Source organism: Urocampus carinirostris, chromosome 2 (genome assembly GCF_059441175.1).
Source record: "Urocampus carinirostris isolate Australia breed hairy pipefish chromosome 2, RoL_Ucar_1.0, whole genome shotgun sequence".
Taxonomy (NCBI): Eukaryota; Metazoa; Chordata; class Actinopteri; order Syngnathiformes; family Syngnathidae; genus Urocampus; species Urocampus carinirostris.
In genome coordinates, this window is record NC_142350.1 from 42,215,733 (window position 1) to 42,237,773 (window position 22,041).

The 22,041-nt window shown below is 39.4% G+C and overlaps 1 long non-coding RNA gene across 1 annotated transcript; it reads right to left on the reverse strand.

The window, feature by feature from the left end:
• Positions 1 to 319: 319 nt before the first annotated feature.
• LOC148371928 (uncharacterized) lies at positions 320 to 1,198 on the reverse strand. Its single transcript, XR_015849646.1, has 2 exons — positions 527 to 1,198; positions 320 to 418 (listed from the first exon to the last, which is right to left on the reverse strand). It is a non-coding gene; the product is annotated as an uncharacterized LOC148371928 (long non-coding RNA).
• Between the last annotated feature and the right edge of the window lie 20,843 nt (positions 1,199 to 22,041).

The following is a 22,041-nucleotide window of genomic DNA, read 5'->3' on the forward strand; positions in this document are numbered from 1 at the left end:
GCACATCTGTTTTAGTGGAGTCTATATCGCCTTCTGGTGGTCAAATTGGGTACTGCAGCTCCCGACCACCAACCACTCCAAGCAGCCGAATCAAATATTCTATAGCAGGGGTCGGGAACCTTTTTTGCTGAAAGAGCCGAAAAAACCCAAATTTTAAAATCTAATCCTAGGAGAGCCATATGTATATTTTAATACCAAAAACAGCTAAATGGAAGAGGAAAATCAACGAGTTTATAGTATAATAAGACAGAATTTATTTTGAACAACATTGTAAGTTAATAACAAAAACTAACAATTATTTATAATTATAACAATCAACTGGTCTGCAGGCTGAGGTTTTATTCATATCTGTCCATGTTTACTTGCCCGCTCTGCTTGTTCACCGCTGTCTGAGGCCCTCAGGTCAGCAATTTCTTATCTAAATCGAAGACCAACAATATATATATTATAATAAGACTCTGTTACAACACGTTGTTCAAAATAAAATTAAAGGTATTTATTGATAAGAAAAGTACTTCTGACTTACTATTAATGCGACTTTTGGTGTTGCATGGTTTTGCTGATGGCTTTGTAGTCCGGTTGGTAGGTAGTGAGGTTCAGCTTCATGCAGGCGTTTAGGCTTCCATCTTTTAAACGTGATCGCAGGTTGGTTTTGATGTGTTTTAGGTGTGAGAACGACTGTTCGCATGCATACGTAGATCCAAACATGGTCAATACAGCAAGACTCACACGCTGCAGTGTTTTGTACGTGACGGGAAGCGCGTTCCAGGTTTTGACAATCAGCTGGTCTGCGCGCTGAAGTCTGTCCATGTCTGTCCATTTGTGTTTGCCTGCCAGCTCTGCTTGTTCTCGTGCAAGGGTTTCCAAATCTTCATTCAGTGACTTGAACTTATTAACCCACATGTCTGTGGCCTTCAGGTCAGCAACTTCTACTTCAAAATCTCTGACAGAGACATTGGGGATGAAACTCAGGTTTACTTTGTCCAAATCACACTCGTGCGGATGAGTGATGAATTGAAAAAGACTAGTGTGCTCACGAAAGTCCCCAAAGCGTGCTTTGAATGACGTCAGGAGAGAAGATGTGAAAACTGCGAGCTGATGGAGATCAAAATGTTCAGGGGAGTCACTTGCTGTGCACTCATCTTTAAATACTTTCAGTTTTTCAAAGTGTAGTAAACGACCAGTCTCAATATCCGCAGTAAAGATTCCCAGCTTGTTTTGAAATGCAAAGACTGCCTGTTGAAGGGATAAGACTGTATATCCAATGCCTTGCATTTTCACAATGAGATGGTTCAGATGTCCAGTCATGTCCACAAGATAATAAAACTTGAGGAGCCACTCAGTGTCCGCTAGCTGGGGATACTCGATGCCTTTCATTTGGAGAAAAGTCCGTATTTCGCTCAGGCAAGCTGCAAAACGGCTAAGCACCTTCCCTCTTGACAGCCAACGCACATTACTGTGCAAAACAAGACCAGGATAATTATTCTCCACTTCATCCAACAGTGCTTTAAACTGGCGTTCGTTTAAAGCTCGGGCAACAATAAAGTTGACCACCCGAATGACCAGTGACATCACGTCATCAAGCTGCTTGTCACACATTTGCGCACAAAGTGCCTCCTGGTGTAGAATACAGTGGAAGCTGAGGATGGGTCTGTTCTCCTGCTCACGAAGCAGCGCTACAAATCCTCTGTTTTTCCCCACCATGCACGGAGCACCATCGGTACACACAGAAATAAGTTTATCCATTGGTAGATTCTTTTCATTTGCAAACTCCATGAAAGACTTGAATAAATCCTCTCCTCTCGTCGTCCCTTTTAGTGGCAAAACGGCAAGACTTTCCTCACGCAGCGAGTCACCGTCAACATAGCGTGCAATAATACTGAACTGGGATAAATGACTGATATCTGTTGATTCATCCAAAGCGAGGGAAAAAAATTCTGCTGCATTTATGTCATTCACTTGTTTTTTTCTCCACTTGTTTCGACATCATGATGGCACGATCGTGCACAGTTCTTGCTGAAAGAGGCATATCTTTTATCCGTTTGATTATTTTATCTTTATCCTTAAAGTCGTCAAAAAGCTCGTTGGCCACATCAAGCATGAATGATTTGGCATAATCGCCATCTGTAAACGGCTTCCCGCTCCTCACAATTGCTAAAGAACCAGCAAAGCTAGCAGAGTTAAAATCACCTTGTTTGGCCCATACACGGGGCTGCTGCTGACTCGCCTGGACTGTAGAAAGTAGTTCTTGACAGGCCTTCTTTCTCTTGTCTCCCACTGGATATTTCGCTGAAAATGTGGCATGGCGTGTGTCAAAGTGTCTCTTTATATTTGACCGTTTCATCGAGGAAATATTATCATTGCATAAAAGACACACTGCACAACCTGCTCTCTCAATAAAGGCAAATTGCTCTGTCCATTCCTGCTGAAACGTACGGTAATCTTCATCGCTTTTCCTTTTCGTCATCTTGATTAGAAGGGTTCACCCTGCATAAAAAAAGCTAACCAAAAACGAAAGGAAATATTTCTTCTTTGCTTCAAAATGACTTGTGCAGATTGTTGTAAATTATCAATTAAAATTAGACTTTCCGGGTAGCGGACCTTCCCGCTCACCGGAGAACAGATTGGCTCTTAGCTGCGTGCCTGAACGAAAAGTTGCAGGTGAAAATATATATAAATTAAAATGTGTGTATTTATTTATTTATTTTTTGACATGTTTTTTCTGACTTTATTATTATTATTATTTATTTTGCTAAAGTAACATTATTAGTAAAATTTGTTTCGTTCAGAAATTTTCAGAGAGCCAGATGCCGTCATCAAAAGAGCCATATATGGCTCGCGAGCCATAGGTTCCCGACCCCTGTTCTATAGGCATTGCCGAGCCATTCTTCCTGTTTATTATACAGACAGAATTCTGGTGGTTGTAGATTTTGTTCATATTGCACATTATATTCTGCTTAAATCACTCATTTGGATCTATCTTTTAAGTCTTAAAATCACTGCAAAGAAGTGACCCAAACATTGATAACATGCCTGAAAGACTCAAAGTTTAAGGACAGGGGTTTCAGTCTTCATTTCATGTGGTGTGCTTGAATGCATCCTTTGTAATTCACACAACACAAGCTGCATAGGCGATATGGGGTTATGCCAGAACACAACGAGAACACACTAGCATCATGGGGCTTGGGCCTATCATTCTACTAAACCAAAGAACAGGCGTATCATGGCCTAAGTGAGAGGAGATCATTTTTTCCACCTGTATTATGTTACAACCATGTAGCTCTGGTAAGAACACACCTTTTAGGATCATTTGGTTTATATCAGGGGTGTCAAACTCATTTTAACTCTGGGGCCACACGATAGAACAAACATTCTGTTGGGGGCCGGACCAGTAGATTAAAGAGAAAGAAAAAGAGAGATAAAGAAATAAGAGAAAGAGGGGGGATAAAGAAAGAGAGAGAGGGGGAGAGCTTGAGAAACAAAAGAGATAAAAAGATAAAAAGTCATGAGAGAGGGGGAAAGAAAGGGAGAGGAAGAAAGAAATCTAAAGAGAAATAGAAAGACAGAAGGAGAGAAAAGAGAAAAGAAAGTGCAAAGGGTAGGAAGAGAGAAAGAGAAAAGAGAGAAAAGGAAAAAAAGGAAATTAGAGCAAAATAAGTTAAAAAGACAGAGAGAGAAAGAGACAAAGAGCAACAAAGGAAGAGAAAAAGAGAGACACAGAGTGAAAGAGACAGAGAGTGGGAGAAAAGGAGTGGGAAGAGAGAGAGAGAGAGAGAGAGAAATAAATACAAGTGCAGTGTCTTTGTGAGAAGCACCATTCTTTAGCAACATCAAGTTGACCTATTTCAACCTGCCGCTTGTTTTTATCTTGTGCTTCTCTGAGTGTTGTCTCACGGGCCGGATTCAATCCCTTAGTGGGCCTGATCTGGCCCGCAGGCCGCCAGTTTGACACCTGTGGTTTATATCATAGTTGAGACGAAATAATGCATTATACATTGGAACTGACATAGGTTTGTAGAGTATGGGCAGAGTATGGGAGAATGCATTCTCTCAAATTAACTTCTATCGACGATGAATGGAAAAAGATAAAGAACACATACCGTGAAATCCGGACTATAGAGCACACCTGATTATAAGCCGCACCCACCACATTTCGTGAGGAAAACCGATTTTGTACATACACAAGCCGCACTGTATATTAGCCGCATGCGCCCACATTGAAATAATGCAACACAAACACAAAATTAACCCATACCCAACACAGTCCAAAGATCACAGCCGTTAAAATGAATGGAATATGATACCCGTACTTAACGTTTGATGCAGACCTGCAGAGTCCGGGTGCCCGTTGAAAGTAATCCAAAGAAAAAAGTCTATATTTACAAAGGTAAGGGTGGGAAAAATTGCCGCGCCCCTTCTTTCTCATTCGCTCGTGCAAAACAAATCAGAATAAGTTTCTAAAATAAATACATTACAAAAATATACAGTTGCAAATACATATTATACATGGTTACACATATTTACAAAGAAAGACGGTACACCAAGAGAGTTTTCAAAGCTTTAATAATAATATTATAACTTTCATCCCAAACCGTGCCTGTGAAGGGTAGCAAAACGCTACTCTAAACACGCTCGCAACACAGTAAGCAGATCTGTTAAGAAAAGCATACCGTACATGAGGAAACCACGGTAAACCATCCTCATCTTCCTCCTTATAATTGACGTCATCAAAGTCGTCTTCCTTCCGTATGGGAAAGAGACTTTGTCATAGAGACCTCGTCCCACGCTCCCTTATTCCAAAACACGCTCGCAACACAGTAAACGGGTCTTGTTAAGTTTACGAGAAGTAGCTCTGTTTCCTTCTTTATCGGACTGCTCGCTTGCGTTTAGCTTGAAAGTTGCGTCATGTGCCTTTCTTTTTGCAATTTGCATGATGAGGATATGTCTACGCTAATTTATTTTATGCACAAGCTAAGAAGTTGCAGCCTTCCTCGGCGCATATATTCCAGCGGTCTAAATGTTACCTTTTGTACTCGAGCGCCGCTGCCGGCCGTTAGAGAAGTTACATAAATTTGCTGCATCACTGAATAAGCTGCAGGGTTGAAAGTTTAGGAAAAAAGTAGCGGCTTATAGTCCGGAATTTACTGTTGTCTTAAATGTCATCACGTTTTTCAAGTTCACTTGATATTTCCAAATATGGTTTGATAAATGCATGCTTGTTTTTTTTCACCTGGGGAAATTTAAAATGCAGGTAGGGATCAAACGAGTACCCAAACCGTTACTTACTGCCCATTTTGTCATGAATTTGTGTTCATAAAGGTTTGAAAGTTGAGCACATGCCAAAAAATAAATATATTTTTTACAGGGAAGTGGAAACCAATCTTTTTATATATACTTGGGTAAAGTAGCTCAGAAGTGATAATGTTTGTCTGGTCATTTCAAACATTACAATGCTTGCTTGACTCATTGTTAAAAATATAAAATAGGCTGTAGTGCGTAGAGTCCATAATCTTTTTTATCAACCGGTGAAGTTCACATTCTATACACCGAGGTGGCTGGTTGTTTACCCACTATGGAATCGGTACCCTGGCCGCTTTGCAATGATCTGACTTACAGGGTTCAGGTCTATGCAGAACAGTAGTAGTGATAGCACATCTCCTTGGTAGATGCCACACTTAATGTTGACCTGGGCAATCGGCTTTGAAATTGGCCTCTAGGGTTGTCTTCCATATTTCCATCGAGTTCTGGGTGAAGGCTCTTTGGTTCCTAATTGTTTTACAGTTCCAGACATTACAGTATCTATGTATGTGTCATCGAGTCATGGGCTTTCTTGTAGTAAATCAAGGCAATGCATTACAGTCTCACGACTGCCCTATTGACCAGTAGCTACTGCTTGGCTCTTCTGGTGTTAGTACCAATTCTGGTCAAGTGCCAGAGAAGCTGGAAAAGATGTGGAAGGTCAAAGCCAGCATTTCCACGTGGTAGTGGGGGCACTACGGGCAGTAACCCCGAAACTGGAAGAGTGGCTCCAACAGATCCCAGGAACAACATCTGAACCCTCAGTTCAAAAGAGAGTAGTCATAGGAACAACTAAGATACACAACTAAGATACTGCACGGAACCCTAAAACTTCGTGGCCTCTGGAAGAGAACCCGAGTCTGAGGATGACACAGATACCACCCCACCAGGGGTGAGGAGGTGATTTTATATACACACTGTATATGTATATACACAGGTCCTGGTGTTGTTGCAGTAATTTGTGAGTGCATGCATGTGCTGTGCAAGTATATGTACACTGGGTTCGCCACTTCAGATTTGATGGATAAATCTGGGGAATTGGCATTCCTAGCAGGATCAAGCCTGGAATAAATTAACTCGACAGTAAATGAAGCGGAGATAGAACAGTAAACAGTTAGCAGTACTGAGACAGATGGGGAACACCACCTCCTTTGAAATCAAATATAACAAACTGTCAGCGCTACATGCATGATGATGCACTGACTTCAGGCTTTGGACACAATTCAGCTACTGTAATATCTTTTTGTGGTTGTTTGTAATAAAGACTTGAAAAGATAAATTATGAATCAGAGTTTAAAAGACAAGAAAGAACACATTTATAAGCAGAATAAATAATTAAGCTCAAAGATGGTACTGAAAGGTTATCAAATCAAATAAAATGTGTTTGTAAAGGATAGCTGTGCCCATTCGGATAAACTACAGGTAGCCGAAGGTTGAGGCAAACCTGGTGCTAATATTAGACTAGTTTACATGGGGTGAATCTGAGCAGCTAAATCTACTGAAAAAGTGCCGTATAAACAATTCAATCTGACTGAAAAGGCTAATTTTGATTTCATTCTGGATCATGAGTGGTATATTTTTTGGGCGTTCGTTCCGAATTGCCATAGTACCTATTGCATTTGATCCTTTCTGAGGTATATGCTTAGTGTCAGAAGTTCTTTTTATCAAGTGCTTGCTTTAAAACAAAATGTTACTATCATCATAATGACTGTATAAAGAAGTTCCACCCTGATAAGTCATGAGACCGCCATCTGCTCCCATGAATTTGATCAGACGAAGAAAATAAAAGAGCCCATCTGTGTGGTGGAATCCTGTTTTAAAATGTTTGGTGCTTATTTTTCTCCAGCTTTATGGAGCATTCATGTTGTTAAGTAGAGAGAAGAAAAGCTAATGGTCTAGTTCTGGGTTTGATGGGTGGTAAAATTAATAGAGGAATCACCATAGTCCAACTATTTTGAACAAAGGCCAGCAATTTAATGAACAATGGACAAGAAAATAGACGACATTTGAGATAAATTATTGTAAAAGAACACTCTCGACAAGCTCGTGGACTTGGGGTAGGGAGCCTGCCCCGCGACTGAGGGGTTGCTGGTTGGTGCCCAGGCTGGGTCATACTTGAGACACACAACATTGGTAACCATTGCGTCCCTGCTTGGTCCTCAGCATTAGGGGTTGGAATTGGGGAGTTTGGTCACCTAATGAATCCTAAAGACAGGTGTTGCGACACATCGATTGGGTAGAACTATCGACGCATCACTTACCGTACACAGTTGCACAGGTGTGTATGGAGCTGACCCCTGGATAATCATGGATGAGGCAAGAAAAAAGAAAAAAGAACAGTCTTACTTGGTTTACAATGTTGAATGTGACGTTTTAAGTTTGGTTAATCTTCTTTTAAAAACCCTGTTTTTTTCAATTTTAATTTAATGACCGAGCATCTTCTCAAATTTCGGTCGATGTACCATTATACTATATTTATATACTCTACTATATATTAGAGCTCTTGTTGGTTATAGGAATTAGTGGAGAGGTGTCATGAAAGGATAGTGGGATGCTTTGACGCGTTCTAAGGGATGGGCAGCGCACCTGTATGATGCGGTTGGCCATGGTCAATAAAAAAAAAAATTAAAACAAACGTATGTGTGTTTTTTGCGACTTTTTCCCTTTTTTATTTTCTTTGTTTTTGTGTATGTGATTGTCTTGCTGTCGGTCACCCCTCTCGAGGGACATGACCAGGGTAGATGGATAGAATCGACTATACATTATACTATTATTTTTCGTATAATGCGTTTTTAATGCATACTGATAATATTTTTTAATCCACCTAAATCTGTTTTCATGCCAGAATTTAAAGTCACACAATAATTCATTTAAAGTTAAATTGCAATTCAAATGAATGACATAAAAGTTCATTAAATAAGAAAAAAAACTATATTTCTGTGTTCTCTTGCCTAGAGAATCCTGAATTCAGGCTGGTTTCCCAAAGTTCAGCAGTCCACAGTCAGTATGTCTCCTGGTCTGCCAACACAAGGGCTGTGGTGGAGAAGACCCAGCAGCAAGTCCACTTCCTGGGGGTTCTCAGAGGGAACAACTTGGAACTCCGCTGCTGATGTCCTTCTACAAAGCCAAACTCCTTCAGCGAGTGACAGATAAGTTTATTCATGATGAAGTGACAAACTAACCAACCTATTAAGTAGTCATCATGAATGCATGTGTATGTGCATGTTTGGTGTACTGGAGTATATGTGGGTGTGTGTTAATGTGTATTTAAAGAAGAAAGGTATCAATAATTTCTATCAATCATCCACTTTCTGTTTAAGTCACCAGCTGGTATGCAGGACAGCTGTGAGAATCATTCATTAGACATGTACAACCTTGGTCTTCTCAAGCAATACATCAATACTGCCAAGCTGTCCTGCGAGTACCCAAATAACATCAATAAAGCAAGTATTCTTCAATAATGTGCCGCCTTTCAGTCCCGCTGGCTTCTCCTGTCAACAAAGAGGCAGTTAGTGTGATCCTTGGCCTGGTCACGCTATTTGCACCACAGGCTCCTCAACATGGCCATCCCCCACGTTTCACACTACCGAGGTAGCCTTTGACCTTAGGGGACGTGTCAGGGAAAAGTCAGGGGTGCGTCTGTCAGTAGACAGTGGCTAAGAGGTTAAAAGAGACCCGAGTAATGAGTGAGAGGCAACTGTGAACATGTGTTTACAGCAGTGGTTCCTCAACTGATCTGGCACCATCCCACACTAATTACCATTTTACATGCATTGTAAGGCACAACACCAAAAAGAGACTGTAAGACTCATGATATTGAGACGACAGAAAGGGCATTAAAAAGTCCCACTGACCAAGACCATAAACTATTTTGTGCAATGGGAATCGAACCTGAGATGTGGCGGTGAGAACACTGACACACTATGACAAGTGGTACAAATTATATAAGAAACAGAATTAGACTTAACCCCATTGTCACACTACTTTTAAGGTGCCACAACAGAGATTTGCATAGTGCATTCTGTTAAGTTAAACCGTGTCTCGATTTCTTCACCTGTGTGCCAATAACCTTTTGGTTTAATATGTACTTTCTGTTTTCTCCATTCTCTAACATTCAGTGGGGAAGAAGTGGAAAGAATGTTAGTTATATATCAGAATGCAGTATGCAAATCAAAGTTCCTGACAACGTTAGTAAAAATTGTGTGATAATCAGGGAAAGTCTAATGCCTTGTCTTATGTCATTTTTAACACGGGTTGTCTAATGGTAGAATGTATAAACTCTTATCATCATTATTTGAGATTGATTCCCGTTTCAAACCATGTTTATCGATTTTATCAATCATTGCACAATCTTTGCTCAAATACAGTAATATATCGTAAAACCCTTTGTACTGGGTATCAACAATTACTGTATTTATTTCCACTTTTTTTCCAATCGTATAGGCGTGTACTGGATTATAGGGCCAACTTTCAAATTTCTGGCCAAATTGGGGTTTTAGGGCGTGACAATCTGATGAAAATGGTACATGCCATGACCAAATCAAGAAAACATTTCCACTTCTCAAATGTATTGCATAATGGAATTGTGCAGTTTCAACTGTTAGTAGATACCAACGGATGTTGAACTTGCAAGGAGGATATGGAGGGGGGGCTTTCAAATAAAAAAATCCAACATGTTCTAAAAGCCCTGTCCTGAGACTTTTCTTTTCAATAAATCTAAAAGGTTGCAATGCAGATCAGCCCTAAAGAGTGTGAAAATCAAAGAACAGCAGCATGATTGGCTGATAGTGACAATAACATAATAGTCAAAACAAGATCCAGACCCAGCAGTTGAGAAACTCTGGTTTAAATTTTGCGTGAACAAAGAGTTTTTGTGTGATTTTTATTTTATTTTTTGGGGGGTGGGTGTTCTCACATTTCCGCATTTGGCCTGGTTTTGGTGTTTATTGGGAGAGATTTTATATGTGTGAGTGAAGTTTCGATAAACGTGTGTGGTTGTGTGTGTTTTTAGGTGAGATTCGGCTCATTTAGGGGTGAAAGTGTGAAACCTGCTCATTAATCACTGCCGACAAAGTGTAAGAGTCAGATAGAGATAGAATTTGTCCTCAGCTCATTAATCACAAGTTGGACATACACTCACACACACATGGACCACAGACTCAGACCCCAACTCGACAATGGTAAGTCCAAACTATCTGTGAAATGCAAAACATATATTCTTATATTCTAAACTTATAAGTGTCGAAAATGTATATAGCTTTTTACTTGTAATTAATGAAAATGATTTTTTTGTGTTATTATGGCCCGCGTGCAAACTGAAGGTGGTGATAATGTATTCAGTATATATCTGTTTGTTTGTCTGCGTGTCCATGCACCCAAGAAAAGGGATAAAGAGTTTAGATATGACCACCATCTTTGACAGGCAGTCAGGTAGGTTACCTTAGATGTGAAAAAATGCAAAAAGCTGGCTCATTACTTTTGGATTTTTTGACCCAGTATTTTTTGTTTTGTTGACTCATCATTTTTTCCCCAGAAAGACATCCCACTCTCTCAGACCAGAACTTGATTGAATATCAACACCATCTTTGACAGCCAGGTGGGTTACCTTAGATGCATAAACTACCCAAAAAGCTGACTCAGCACATTTGTTATTGGTAACGCAGCATTTTCTCCCTGAAGGACATTTCCCTAGCCTAAAAAAGTGACATTGAATATCAACACCATATTTTTACTGTAGGCAGTGAGGTAGTTTACCTTCAATGTGAAAATACCAACAACAAAAAAGCTAACTCAGCACATTTGGTTTTGCTGACTCTGCAGCTTTCCAGAAAGATACTCTTCTCTCTGAGAGCTTGGCTTGGATCTCAATCTTTCACAAGCAATCAGGTAGATCACTAGCAATAAAAAAAGCCAAGGAACCTGACTCAGCACTTTTGGTTTTGCTGACTCAGCAGTTTTATCTGAGGAAGACATTCCCATCTTCCAGGTTAGAACAACATTACATTTCAACACAATGCCTTGCAAAGAGTTAGAAGGGTTAACCTAGAGTATATGTGAAACAATGCAAAAAAGGGTGACTCGTCACTTTTGGTTTTGCTGACTCTGTATTTTTACCCAGCAAGAGTTTCCACTCTCACAGGCCAGAAAAACATTGATTATTAACACCATATTTTACAGGCAATCAGATAGGTTACCCCAGATGTGAAATTTGCCAGGAAAAAAGCAGACTTGGCATTTTCAGGTTTTTCTGACTCAGCTTTTCCCGTAAGGCATTGTACTCTCTCAAGCCAGTTTTCTTTTGTTTTCTTCTTGGATTCTTTCCATCTTCAGGTTAATCGTTTCAAACAATACAGTGTATATGTAGACAGTTAAGTATTTGGGATGTTGGTATCCCCATTTTAGGATCAGATAAACAGTCTTCCTCTTTGGGTTTCCTATTTTCATGTGCCAATAACCCTGCCACAGATAATGGCCTCTGCGTCACAACACAGATGATGTTCTAATGGCGCACAGCCAATTTAATTGTGACTCCCCCCCCTTTTTTTGAACATAAAACACACAAAAACAAGCGGTTAAAAGCATTACTGGATGCCACTAAGATTGAATAGACACACATACATGATGGAAAAGCCTGCCTTATTTAACAGTATTATCATACACTGTTTTGGGAAACTACGGCCGCAAGGGGGTTATTCAGCCTCACCAACATGCCAAAGTGTGACAGTAGGGTCAGGATGAACTTATTAAGTACTCTATTGCATCAAACAGACAAAAAACCTGCGGCAATAAATATCTCTCTCAATAGGTTCAGGCTGTGTTAGTCATTCATTAAGCTATGAGCTGCAACTAGAATGGCTGTGGGCATTTAGAGCATTACCCACGTTGGAACACAAAACCATTTTTGGCTGGCATTTCCCTTTTTTGCAGGGTCATGTACCTCAAGACTAACTTTTGCAATATGTATTCTGTGTAGCACTATCTAGATACTCTATAGAACACGCTACAGTGGGTATTAGCACGTCACATTGGGTATTTGTATTATTGTATGGGATGCTGCTGGAAAATGTGAATTTCCCTGCGGGGATGAATAAAGTGTCCATCTATCTATCTATCTATCTATCTATCTATCTATCTATCTATCTATCTATCTATCTATCTATCTATCTATCTATCTATCTATCTATCTATCTATCTATCTATCTATCTATCTATCTATCTATCTATCTATCTATCTATCTATCTATCTATCTATCTATCTATCTATCTATCTATCTATCTATCTATCTATCTATCTATCTATCTATCTATCTATCCATCCATCCATCCATCCATCCATCCATCCATCCATCCATCCATCCATCCATCTATCTATCTATCTATCTATCTATCTATCTATCTATCTATCTATCTATCTATCTATCTATCTATCTATCTATCTATCTATCTATCTATCTATCTATCTATCTATCTATCTATCTATCTATCTATCTATCTATCTATCTATCCAACTTAGCTGATTGCTGGTGAAATATGTTGATCCTGGCCAAGCTTGTTCTGACCTGAGAGAGTAAAATGCCTTCCTGGGATAGTTGCTGAGTCAGCAAAACCAAAAATGCAGAGTGAGCTTTCAATTTTCAAATCGGGGTAACGTACCTGAATGTGTGTAAAAGAAATGTTGTTCTGTTCTGGGAGAGTGGAATGTTTTTCTGGCAAAAATTGCCTTTTTTACATCCAGGGTAACCTACCTGACTGCCTGTAAAGAATGGTGTGGAAATTCAATGTTGTTCAGTCCTGGGGGAGTGGACTGTCTTTCTGGGAAAATGCTGATTAAAAAAAACAAAAGTGCTGAGACAGATTTTTCTTTGGCTTTTTTTACATCTAGGGTAACCTACCTGACTGCCTGTGAAAAATGGTGGTCATATCTTAACTCCTTCCCTGTTTTCTTGGGTGGACAGAACCACAGACAAATAGATATGTATACTTAGATCCCAAATAAAAATATTAGCACCACCTTTGCCTTGCTGGCATGTGATAATAACAAACACAACATCTGTGACTGTCAATCCAAACTCATTGATACTAAAAAAAAAATTAATCATGCAAATTTTTCTAACGTTGTTCTTGCCACAGTATTTTGTGATGTTATAGTCTGAAAGGTACATGAATTGGGCAGACCAAATGATTTAATTCCACATGTTTGTAGTGGGGAAGCGGTTTTGAAGAGAATCCTGAAATTGAGTAAAGGCAAAAAAAGTTCACTGTCATGGAGGCAACCTTAAGTGATGTGGAAAACGCCCCTGGGTCTTTGAGGTCAAGGGTCAAAGTGATGGGAAAGAGAATCAGGTCATCAGTTGTTAACTTGCTCATTCCCCAGGAGAGACAAGAGTAAGTCAGCAGATCAGATTCCGGCTTTTGAAATATAAACAATACACCCCCTTTTTCGTTTTTAAGGACTCATTAAACCAACAATTTTTTGACTGAAAAAAACATGCCAGCACACTAATGACTTACATTTATTGTTTAAGCTTATTTGAATGATTATGTAGTAGTTGTTGTAGAGAAATATAGATCTGCAGTCCCTTCTCAAGGTTTCTTCATTTTCCTCATCTTGAGGTTTTTGAGTTTTTCCTTGCCCCCATGTAGGTTTTAGATCAGGGAATGGTGTCATAATAGTCTGTGGTTTGCAATAATCTGTGGTCTGTGCAGCCCTTTGAGACTCTGTGATTAAGGGCTATACAAATAAACTTGACTTGGCTTAACAATCAATGTCGTCATATTTTGAGTTACTAATTTAAAACCATCTAGATAGGGGTCTCAAAATCATAGCTGAAGGGCCAATTGCGGCCAGCTGGATGATAGTTTGTGGTCTCAGTCTTAAAAAAAGCTGAATAAAAATAGTGGTTTTGGTCATAATTTTGGGCTGTTTTTGTCGAGTTTTTTTTAAATCTACGTTCGGTTTTTTTTTGTCATTTTTTGGGTGTTTTTTGGGTCGCGTTTTGGGTCATTTTTCAGTATTTTTTTGTTCCTTTACATTATTTTAAGTAAAATGTACATTTTTACTACTTTTCAGTATGTTTACATACTTTACCACACTTTTTTAAGATTTTCAGAACTTTTTCATACTATTCAGTTCTGTACTTTTGCACACTTTTTACTAGCTATTTTTTACTATTTCCATTCTTTTCAGCACTTATTCATACTTGCTAGTACTTTCTTCAAATTAGTCATTTATTGGATCGCTTTTTCATTTTAAGGTTCATATTTTGATAATTTTTCAGCCGTTTTGTGGTTTTAAGGAAGAGAAGTTATTTCTAAAACAGTTCATGTAAAGCTTCTATTCATGTTTAGGAAGTTAAGAGTTAAAGAACTGTGATACATGTAATTCTACTGAGTACAATTATGTTTTTGTAGTCAACGACTTTTTGTGTTATTATTTATTTATTATTGATTGATTTCCTTATTAGTTTTTAATATGTTCTTATTTTCTGTTGAAAAATAAACATATTTGAGACCATTGGAATGTTTTTATTAGGGTATTTCTTGTGAAAAACATGATGCGACCCCGCCTCACCCAGACTGCTTCCAGCGGCCCCCAGGTTAATTGCGTTCGAGACCCCTGATCTAAACTATTCTTAAATTCATCATCTCTTAGCTTGTTGGCAGGCTAAAATCATGTCTATCTAAGTCTTGTCAACCAAAGCTAATTGTCAGACGATTAAAGTTCCCCCTATGTTTGTTTTACTTTGAGGCAGCTATAAAAAGGGGAAATGCAAACCACTCAGCCAAAACAGATAAGCACCTCCTGAAATACTAGATGGCCATTAAGCCAATGGTCAACTCTGGCCCAGCCAATGGTAGAACTCAGTTCACAGGCAACTGGGCACAAGTAGTGTTAACACTGCACAATGCTTCACAGAGCACTAAATGAATTTGAATGTGTAGCCGTGATTAAGCAATTAGACTCTTATCGTCCTTTGATAGGATATTGGATGCTTTCCTTTATTCTTGAATGCAGCATGAGTTTCTTTGTCTTGAATTCAAAGTAGGGGTTTGCAATACTGGGAATTTTGGTATTGATTCAAGTAAATACAGGGCAGTATCAAATAAGGTGTAAACACAAAGTTATAATATATGTATCATCTATTAACCCACTAACAACAGGATTATAGTGAAAGTTAAAACAGGGAGCCAATATCAATCCCAAGGCAAACGTATCGATCCGATCCAAGTACCCGCTCAGTATTGTTAAAAGCGATATTTGGATGGATACACCCACCCTTGGTTAGAGCTTGATTGCTTCCGCCTCGAATAGGCCAGTTCACTTTTTTTTTTAAGTCAAAACCACTTATTTTTATGTTAGCTCGTAAGGAGCTTACAGACAAACTCATGCAGACACAAAACTACATGAATTTCAGGTGGTGGGAGATTGTTTACTCTCTGCTCTCCCATTCTGTCTGTTTGTTTGAACAAGAGGAGTTGTGGAGGGTGGTCAGGAGGGGTAATGATCCCACCCTCAATTACTGGAGAAAAACCTTTTTTATAAGCATCTCTAGCCATGCACGCAGACACAAAACGTCAGTGTGAACTAATGAATTCGGAAAAGTCTTTACTGACTCATTTACAACAGACTCCCCATGTTGCCCATGGTTGATGAAAAGAAAACAGTGTTTACATTTTACACTACACCAGCAATTTGGATTACCTTCCATCTTAAATAACCCATTTTGTTGAACAATTATTACGAACACAACTTACGTGGAAATGATTTAATGATCTTTCAAAATTGTGATATCCGAGCAGTTTGTGGACAGCGTTCTCTGTTTTTTTTTTGCTATCCAAATGTCAAGGACCCAATCGGGTTGTGCGGAAGAACTGTGCAGAAACACAGATAAGTAGAGTAACAAAGGTCTTTATTTCGACAGGAATTGGTTCATGCAGAATCAGGTAACGAGGCAACAATCGTGGCACAAGATATGGGCAAGGGGTCGTGGTCCAGGAAACACAGATAGCAAAGCAGAAAGTCCCATATTTCCTCAGACGGTACTCCTGATCCGGAAAGGGCTGGCAAAGGTTCCGTGAGTGACCAAGTAAGTTAAGGTCGAGAGAGATGGAAACGAGAAAGAGAGAGGAAAATATAGAGAGAACCTACAGAAATACAGGAGCTGTCAATGTCAGGATTCAGCACACCACTGTCATCCAGAGAGTTCCAACAAGCAGATGGACTGAAGGGCGTGACACTTGTTCATCATGACTTACGCCTGACTCTGATCAAGAAAGTGGTATATAAAGGCTGTGCCGACAGCAGAACCTGTCAGATAATTGCTTGCCATTTTGATGTTCATGTCTGGATATCTTTCTTGACTCCTTGATACCTGTTGTTGATTGACTCTCGATCATAAAATTGACCAGCTTTTCCCCTGTGGGTTCTTTTCTCTATCGTTTTCTACCCTCATCCTAGGTGGAGAGCCCTTTTCGTAAATTACCTTTTCCTTACAATAAACCTGTCATTCCGCTTGTGTGTTTGCACTCGGGTCCGCCTCCCCAAAACAAAGCAATTTTAAGTCTTTAATATTTCTCAAATGGATCAGGGTTATTGTTTAAAATGTAAATTGCATTGCAATCGCAAAAAAGATTCCCATTAGAATTTTGTTTAGGATTTCTTACGCAGTAAAACAAAATGAAAGACAGCCAGAAAAGATTGTTTGGCCTTGTTGAGTATGTGTGTTTTATTTTATTACTTCAGGTTTGCCTATTCGGATGTCCAGAAGTGTTAACACACACGCACAAAATCGCAGACATATCAATAAAAGGTATTAAAAGTAAATTGCTAGTCTCCCAGGGAGGGCTATGCAGTGTCAGGTGGAAACAGGGGATCCCTAACTGCATTTAATTACTTCTATGTTCATTTGAAAGCTATTCAACAACCACAGACATCCTCTCAACACATACACCCTTAGGTTGTCAATTTGACGTAACGCTCTATGCTTCGCTGTTTCCTGTGCACTATGGCAACAGGCACCACAGGTATTTATGACCTACAGAGCAACCGACAGCAAAGCATAGACTATTATATCATTAAGGTTTTTGATTAGGCTTTGTAGCCTGGGGATGGCCACACATGTAGAAATTAATACATGTAATAAACACACTGTAGAATTGGTCCATACAGAATCTTCAGATTTATTGTATTTTAAACAAGGCAATATGTTTTATATTCCAAAGCTTTTAATCAATTACAAGAAAATAGCCCGGAATTGCATGTGCATAAAACAACAATTGCGTTAATCAAGGTTTTGATTTTTATAGAAGATTAGATTCCATTGCTTGGATTGTTCAGTGGTCAGAAGATGCAGAACCCAAGTTGGCAGCAAAAGGGCGTCAGAGATCCTACATAAGCATATGTTTAGCGATTTTATTGGCATTTATTGGGGGTGCTTTGCCTCAAAACCTAGCTACAGACACTTGCAGAGGCCTGAAGTACAACAGTGTTATTTTTTTTACTGAAACTGGTTCAGCCGTTTCAGAGCCTATAAGTCATTTACAAACACATATAACACACTAATCAGAACTTATAAAGTAGTTTAGATGGATATATTTGCTGACTTGAAATTTGATTGGATATTAAACAACATGTTATGGTTGTTCTTGTAAACCAAATTCATCTTTTTGTGCAAGAAGTGATGTAGAGAGTGGCCGGCTAGCTGCACACTAGCATCGGGGATCCTCCAGTTGGGCCAGGTCTCTGTGATGATTGAAATACAACAGTCACAACTGCAGGGGTTTTCCACATGTTTTAGCTCCAGGTCATCCTGTTCATGGGTAATAAATCGCTGGATACAGGCTCGGCAGGGGTGGCTTGTGTGAGTTGTTACGTTGCTACAGCAAGGTCCAGAGCTGCGGCCTCGCTTTTTCTTTTTCTCTGCATGCCACCTCTGTCTCTTCCCGCACCCGATAACAATCCACGTTATCGTTGTTGGGGAGGTTGTATTGATGTCAGTAGCCAAGGTCTACAAGCTCCGGTTAGGGGTCATGGTGTAACGCTGATGTATGCATGGTAGAGGTAAGACCATAAGCCCTAAACTGTTTAGCCTAAAACTTCAATCATTTTAAATTTAAACTTTATCTTAAATTATCCACCCGTCATTGTACTTTGTTTCTTTCTTTCTGGAGCATCTGTGATGAATTCTCTCCCCATCTTGCGATTCCGTCCCCTTCTCTCATTGGCGCGCTCGTGGGCAACAAACTCCTCCCGAATCCTCTCATATAAAATATGAATATTTGGGTTTGCTTCTACCTCAAATCAAGTTAATTGCTTGGGCTTGGCTTTAATATCTGCATGCCAAGTCGGGTCGTGCTGGACTTTTTTAGGCCCGATCTTACGTCTAATGCGTGGATAGAGTCCAAAGATGAACATATAATGGGTACACAAAAAAAAACACAGAATGGGAAAGCCCAGAGCTGCTGAATCTGTGTGCACGGCCATATTGGAATATTTGACAACAGGAGGCTGAGACAAGAGTGCTTGGGACCTGACCTGGAAGACAACAAACTCAGAGCCAAGGAAACAGTGTTTAAATAGTAGTTAGGGTGAGTTGTGATAGGAGGGGAAATCAGAAGCTGTGAGGAGGGAAATTGAATCCAGAATTGACTAAATGAGGGAAGGTTGAGAGTCATAGAAGAGAAGAGAGTGATAAAAAGGCAACATCCAGAGAAACTGGAACCTGAGTGCAGGATTGTGACAATAGTCTGTTGTACATTTTTCATTGTTAGGATGAAAAACATGAGGGTTAAGGTTTAATTTTTATCTTATTTTTTTCTTATAAACCATAGCAGGGAACATTCTTCACTAATTGATGACTCACTTTATGGCTAACATGCACATGGAAGAATAAAATCAGCAACTTTGATTTTACTTTTTCTCAGGGCAATTTTCAACTTCAGAGAAACTTCTCCATCTGTGGTCCATTGACGCAAATGAGGTCAGACCATCCTCCCTGTGAGGGGAGATTGCCCAATGTTAACAGGATGAAGGTAAAGTGCCACGTGGTAGTCGTGGCCAGGCAGTTGTGACTAGGGGTAGGCAGCACTGGGAATAGTAGTATTCATCCGATAAAAGTTAATGCATGGTAGTATTGATTGATACTAATCCAATACCGATACCTTTTGCTTAAAAATGTCATGATCATTAAATAATTGAACCGTCACCTTTAAATTAGTTTGTATTTACGATAAACCCTTTTGGCACTGAAAATGTTTCATTTTTACCTGTAATAACTTCAATATAATCTTTAATAGTAAAAACAAATAAATATTAATCTGTCAACAACAACAAAGTCAAAAGAGTCAAAAGCAGCCATGTAACAAAAATACAAAATATAACATTGTCAATTTGTCAACTATACCTTCCACTGGACAATATTTTTGAAAATAAAGTCAGAAAGTGCAAATATTGTAATCTATACACTCTAAAAACCTTAAAATACTTCTACAATAACTGTTACAGAGCAAAAGTCTAGAGGGTCAAACCAAAAAATGAGCAATTTAACAAACAAGCCCCGTGTTCTGTGTTGCCATTGTGACAATGGATTTACAGATTTTTGTTCAGGAACAGTAGCATATTTACATTTTTTGTTGCAGCTCGTTTTTTTTATGTGTTTATGTAAATTTGTCACAGTAGCGGACCATTTACCACACGAATGACATTTGGCATTGTCCTTTTCTGATGTTAAAAAAAAAAATACATACCGCGCGGCACTTCCAGTTTGCTTGATCATACTTTGCTTTTAATAACGGGTGCGCACGGAGATTCGGCCCTTTTCTTCTGCCTGGCATGCAAGAAGCAGCAGCAGGCCAGGTAGGGAGAGGTGCTAAACGTTTACCTGTCAGTCACACAATCAGGCATTACTCAGAACGTGGCCGAGGGCGCTGGGTGAAAGAGAAGAACTATGCAATCTGCATAAAGAAGCGGTGCTTTGAGGAAATTGGTGCAGGAGTGAAATACCGATCCCAGGATAATAGTATCGATCCAATCGAGGTACTTGCTTAACATTGATAATATCAATATTTGGACCAATCCCTAGTTAGAACCACGCTGCACAATCATTTGTCCCATACAGTTCCGGGGCTGTGCACCATTTTCATGTTTTGTTGAACAAACTTGTAAAAAACAAACAACTTATATTTATAAATGCATGTCCATAATTAAGCTGTTTGTCAGGCTACTGAACTACAATGTTGCGAAAACCCGTCTGTTCACGGGTATATCATCACAAGCCTTGTAGCAGTTGTTTCTGCAATCATTGGTCATGACATTAGCGTTTGACTTCAAACTCTTAAATTGGCCTGCAAGACCTTCTTGTCCCTGATCTAAAACAGGGTGTACACATTACTTTTTTTTATCATCTTAACCATTTCTTTCAATGTGGGGAGATCTGTGGGAATTGTTAGATTATTAAAATGTGTCACTGAACGTGTAGTCATGATTGCACGAGTTTTTCCAGCTATATCATTGTTATTATTTAATCATTTTGATCATACCATTATTAATGTAGTTATAACAAATTCACCATCTGCATGGATTTGAATTAAGTATTTACTTTTTGTTATATTCATTTGACGTCTTAATGTATCCAATCATTAAGTGGTTGTACTTTCTCAACATTGTTCTAAGTAGTGTTCTGATATATACTGTAGTTGACGGCGAGGCCTTGAGTCTGCCCTGATTTTATCATACCACCTGCAAAAAACAGTTACATCCAGTTTTGACAAAGGTCTGTGGTGAAACCTCACTTCCTGACTTTGTCTGGAAAATCCCACTTCACTTAAAGGGATTATAAAATACCTTTTTTTTTTCAAACAGGCACAGAGCGTGTTTTGTTCCACCCCACAATTATGCAGATATGTTGCAAAATATTCCACGCACCTGGGGACCCGAGAAATATAGACTCAAAGTTGACCTATTTGGCATGTATCCTCAAGAGCTGAGGTGTCACCGGATTTAAACAAGACTCTTAACAATGGCGGGTGCCATTGAAATAACTTATGACACACGTCCTAAACAGACGGCAATTGCATAGAGAGTATTTCTGCTTGGAGGTATTGTAATTTTGCCTACGGTGTGTGTTCTTTTTTTCACTTCGCCGCGGTTTGGTTAGGCAAATGTTGCTTTTCCTTTGTGTTTTTTGCTGCGTGTCTTGCAATTGTTATAATACTGTCTGGTTACCTCCCCGTTAGCAGCTGGGTTGCCGAAGACTTCCAGTTTTGTTTGGTTTGGGTTAACCCAGTTAGCAGTCGGGTAGCTGGCTAGCCGGACGTATCCATTGTTTTTTTTCCAACTTGGTTAGTTTTTGTTCCCGTTTTTCATTGCTGGTGCCCAAGTAGACTGGCTGCTTACTGTATGTTTTCAGTTGGCCAGCCTCCCGATTTTCTGCCGTTTGGTCCCGATTAGCCCTCTTTGGCAGCCAGCTAGTATGCCATTTGATCACCCATTGCGGCACCAACCTGCGACACAACGGCTTGGCGTTCTCCACAAAAATTACCAAAACTTGTCTTAAGCAATCTATCCGACTAATTACCAGGTGAAACAATATGGGGACTGCTTTGCGAGGGTGTCGGTTTTACATGTATGATGTCACAGCTCAGGAGGTCAAAGACAAGACAGGCTGTCTTGAAAATGCATTATCCCTAAATATAATTGGAATATACCGATGATATATATACATATAGATATTATGAAAAAACATG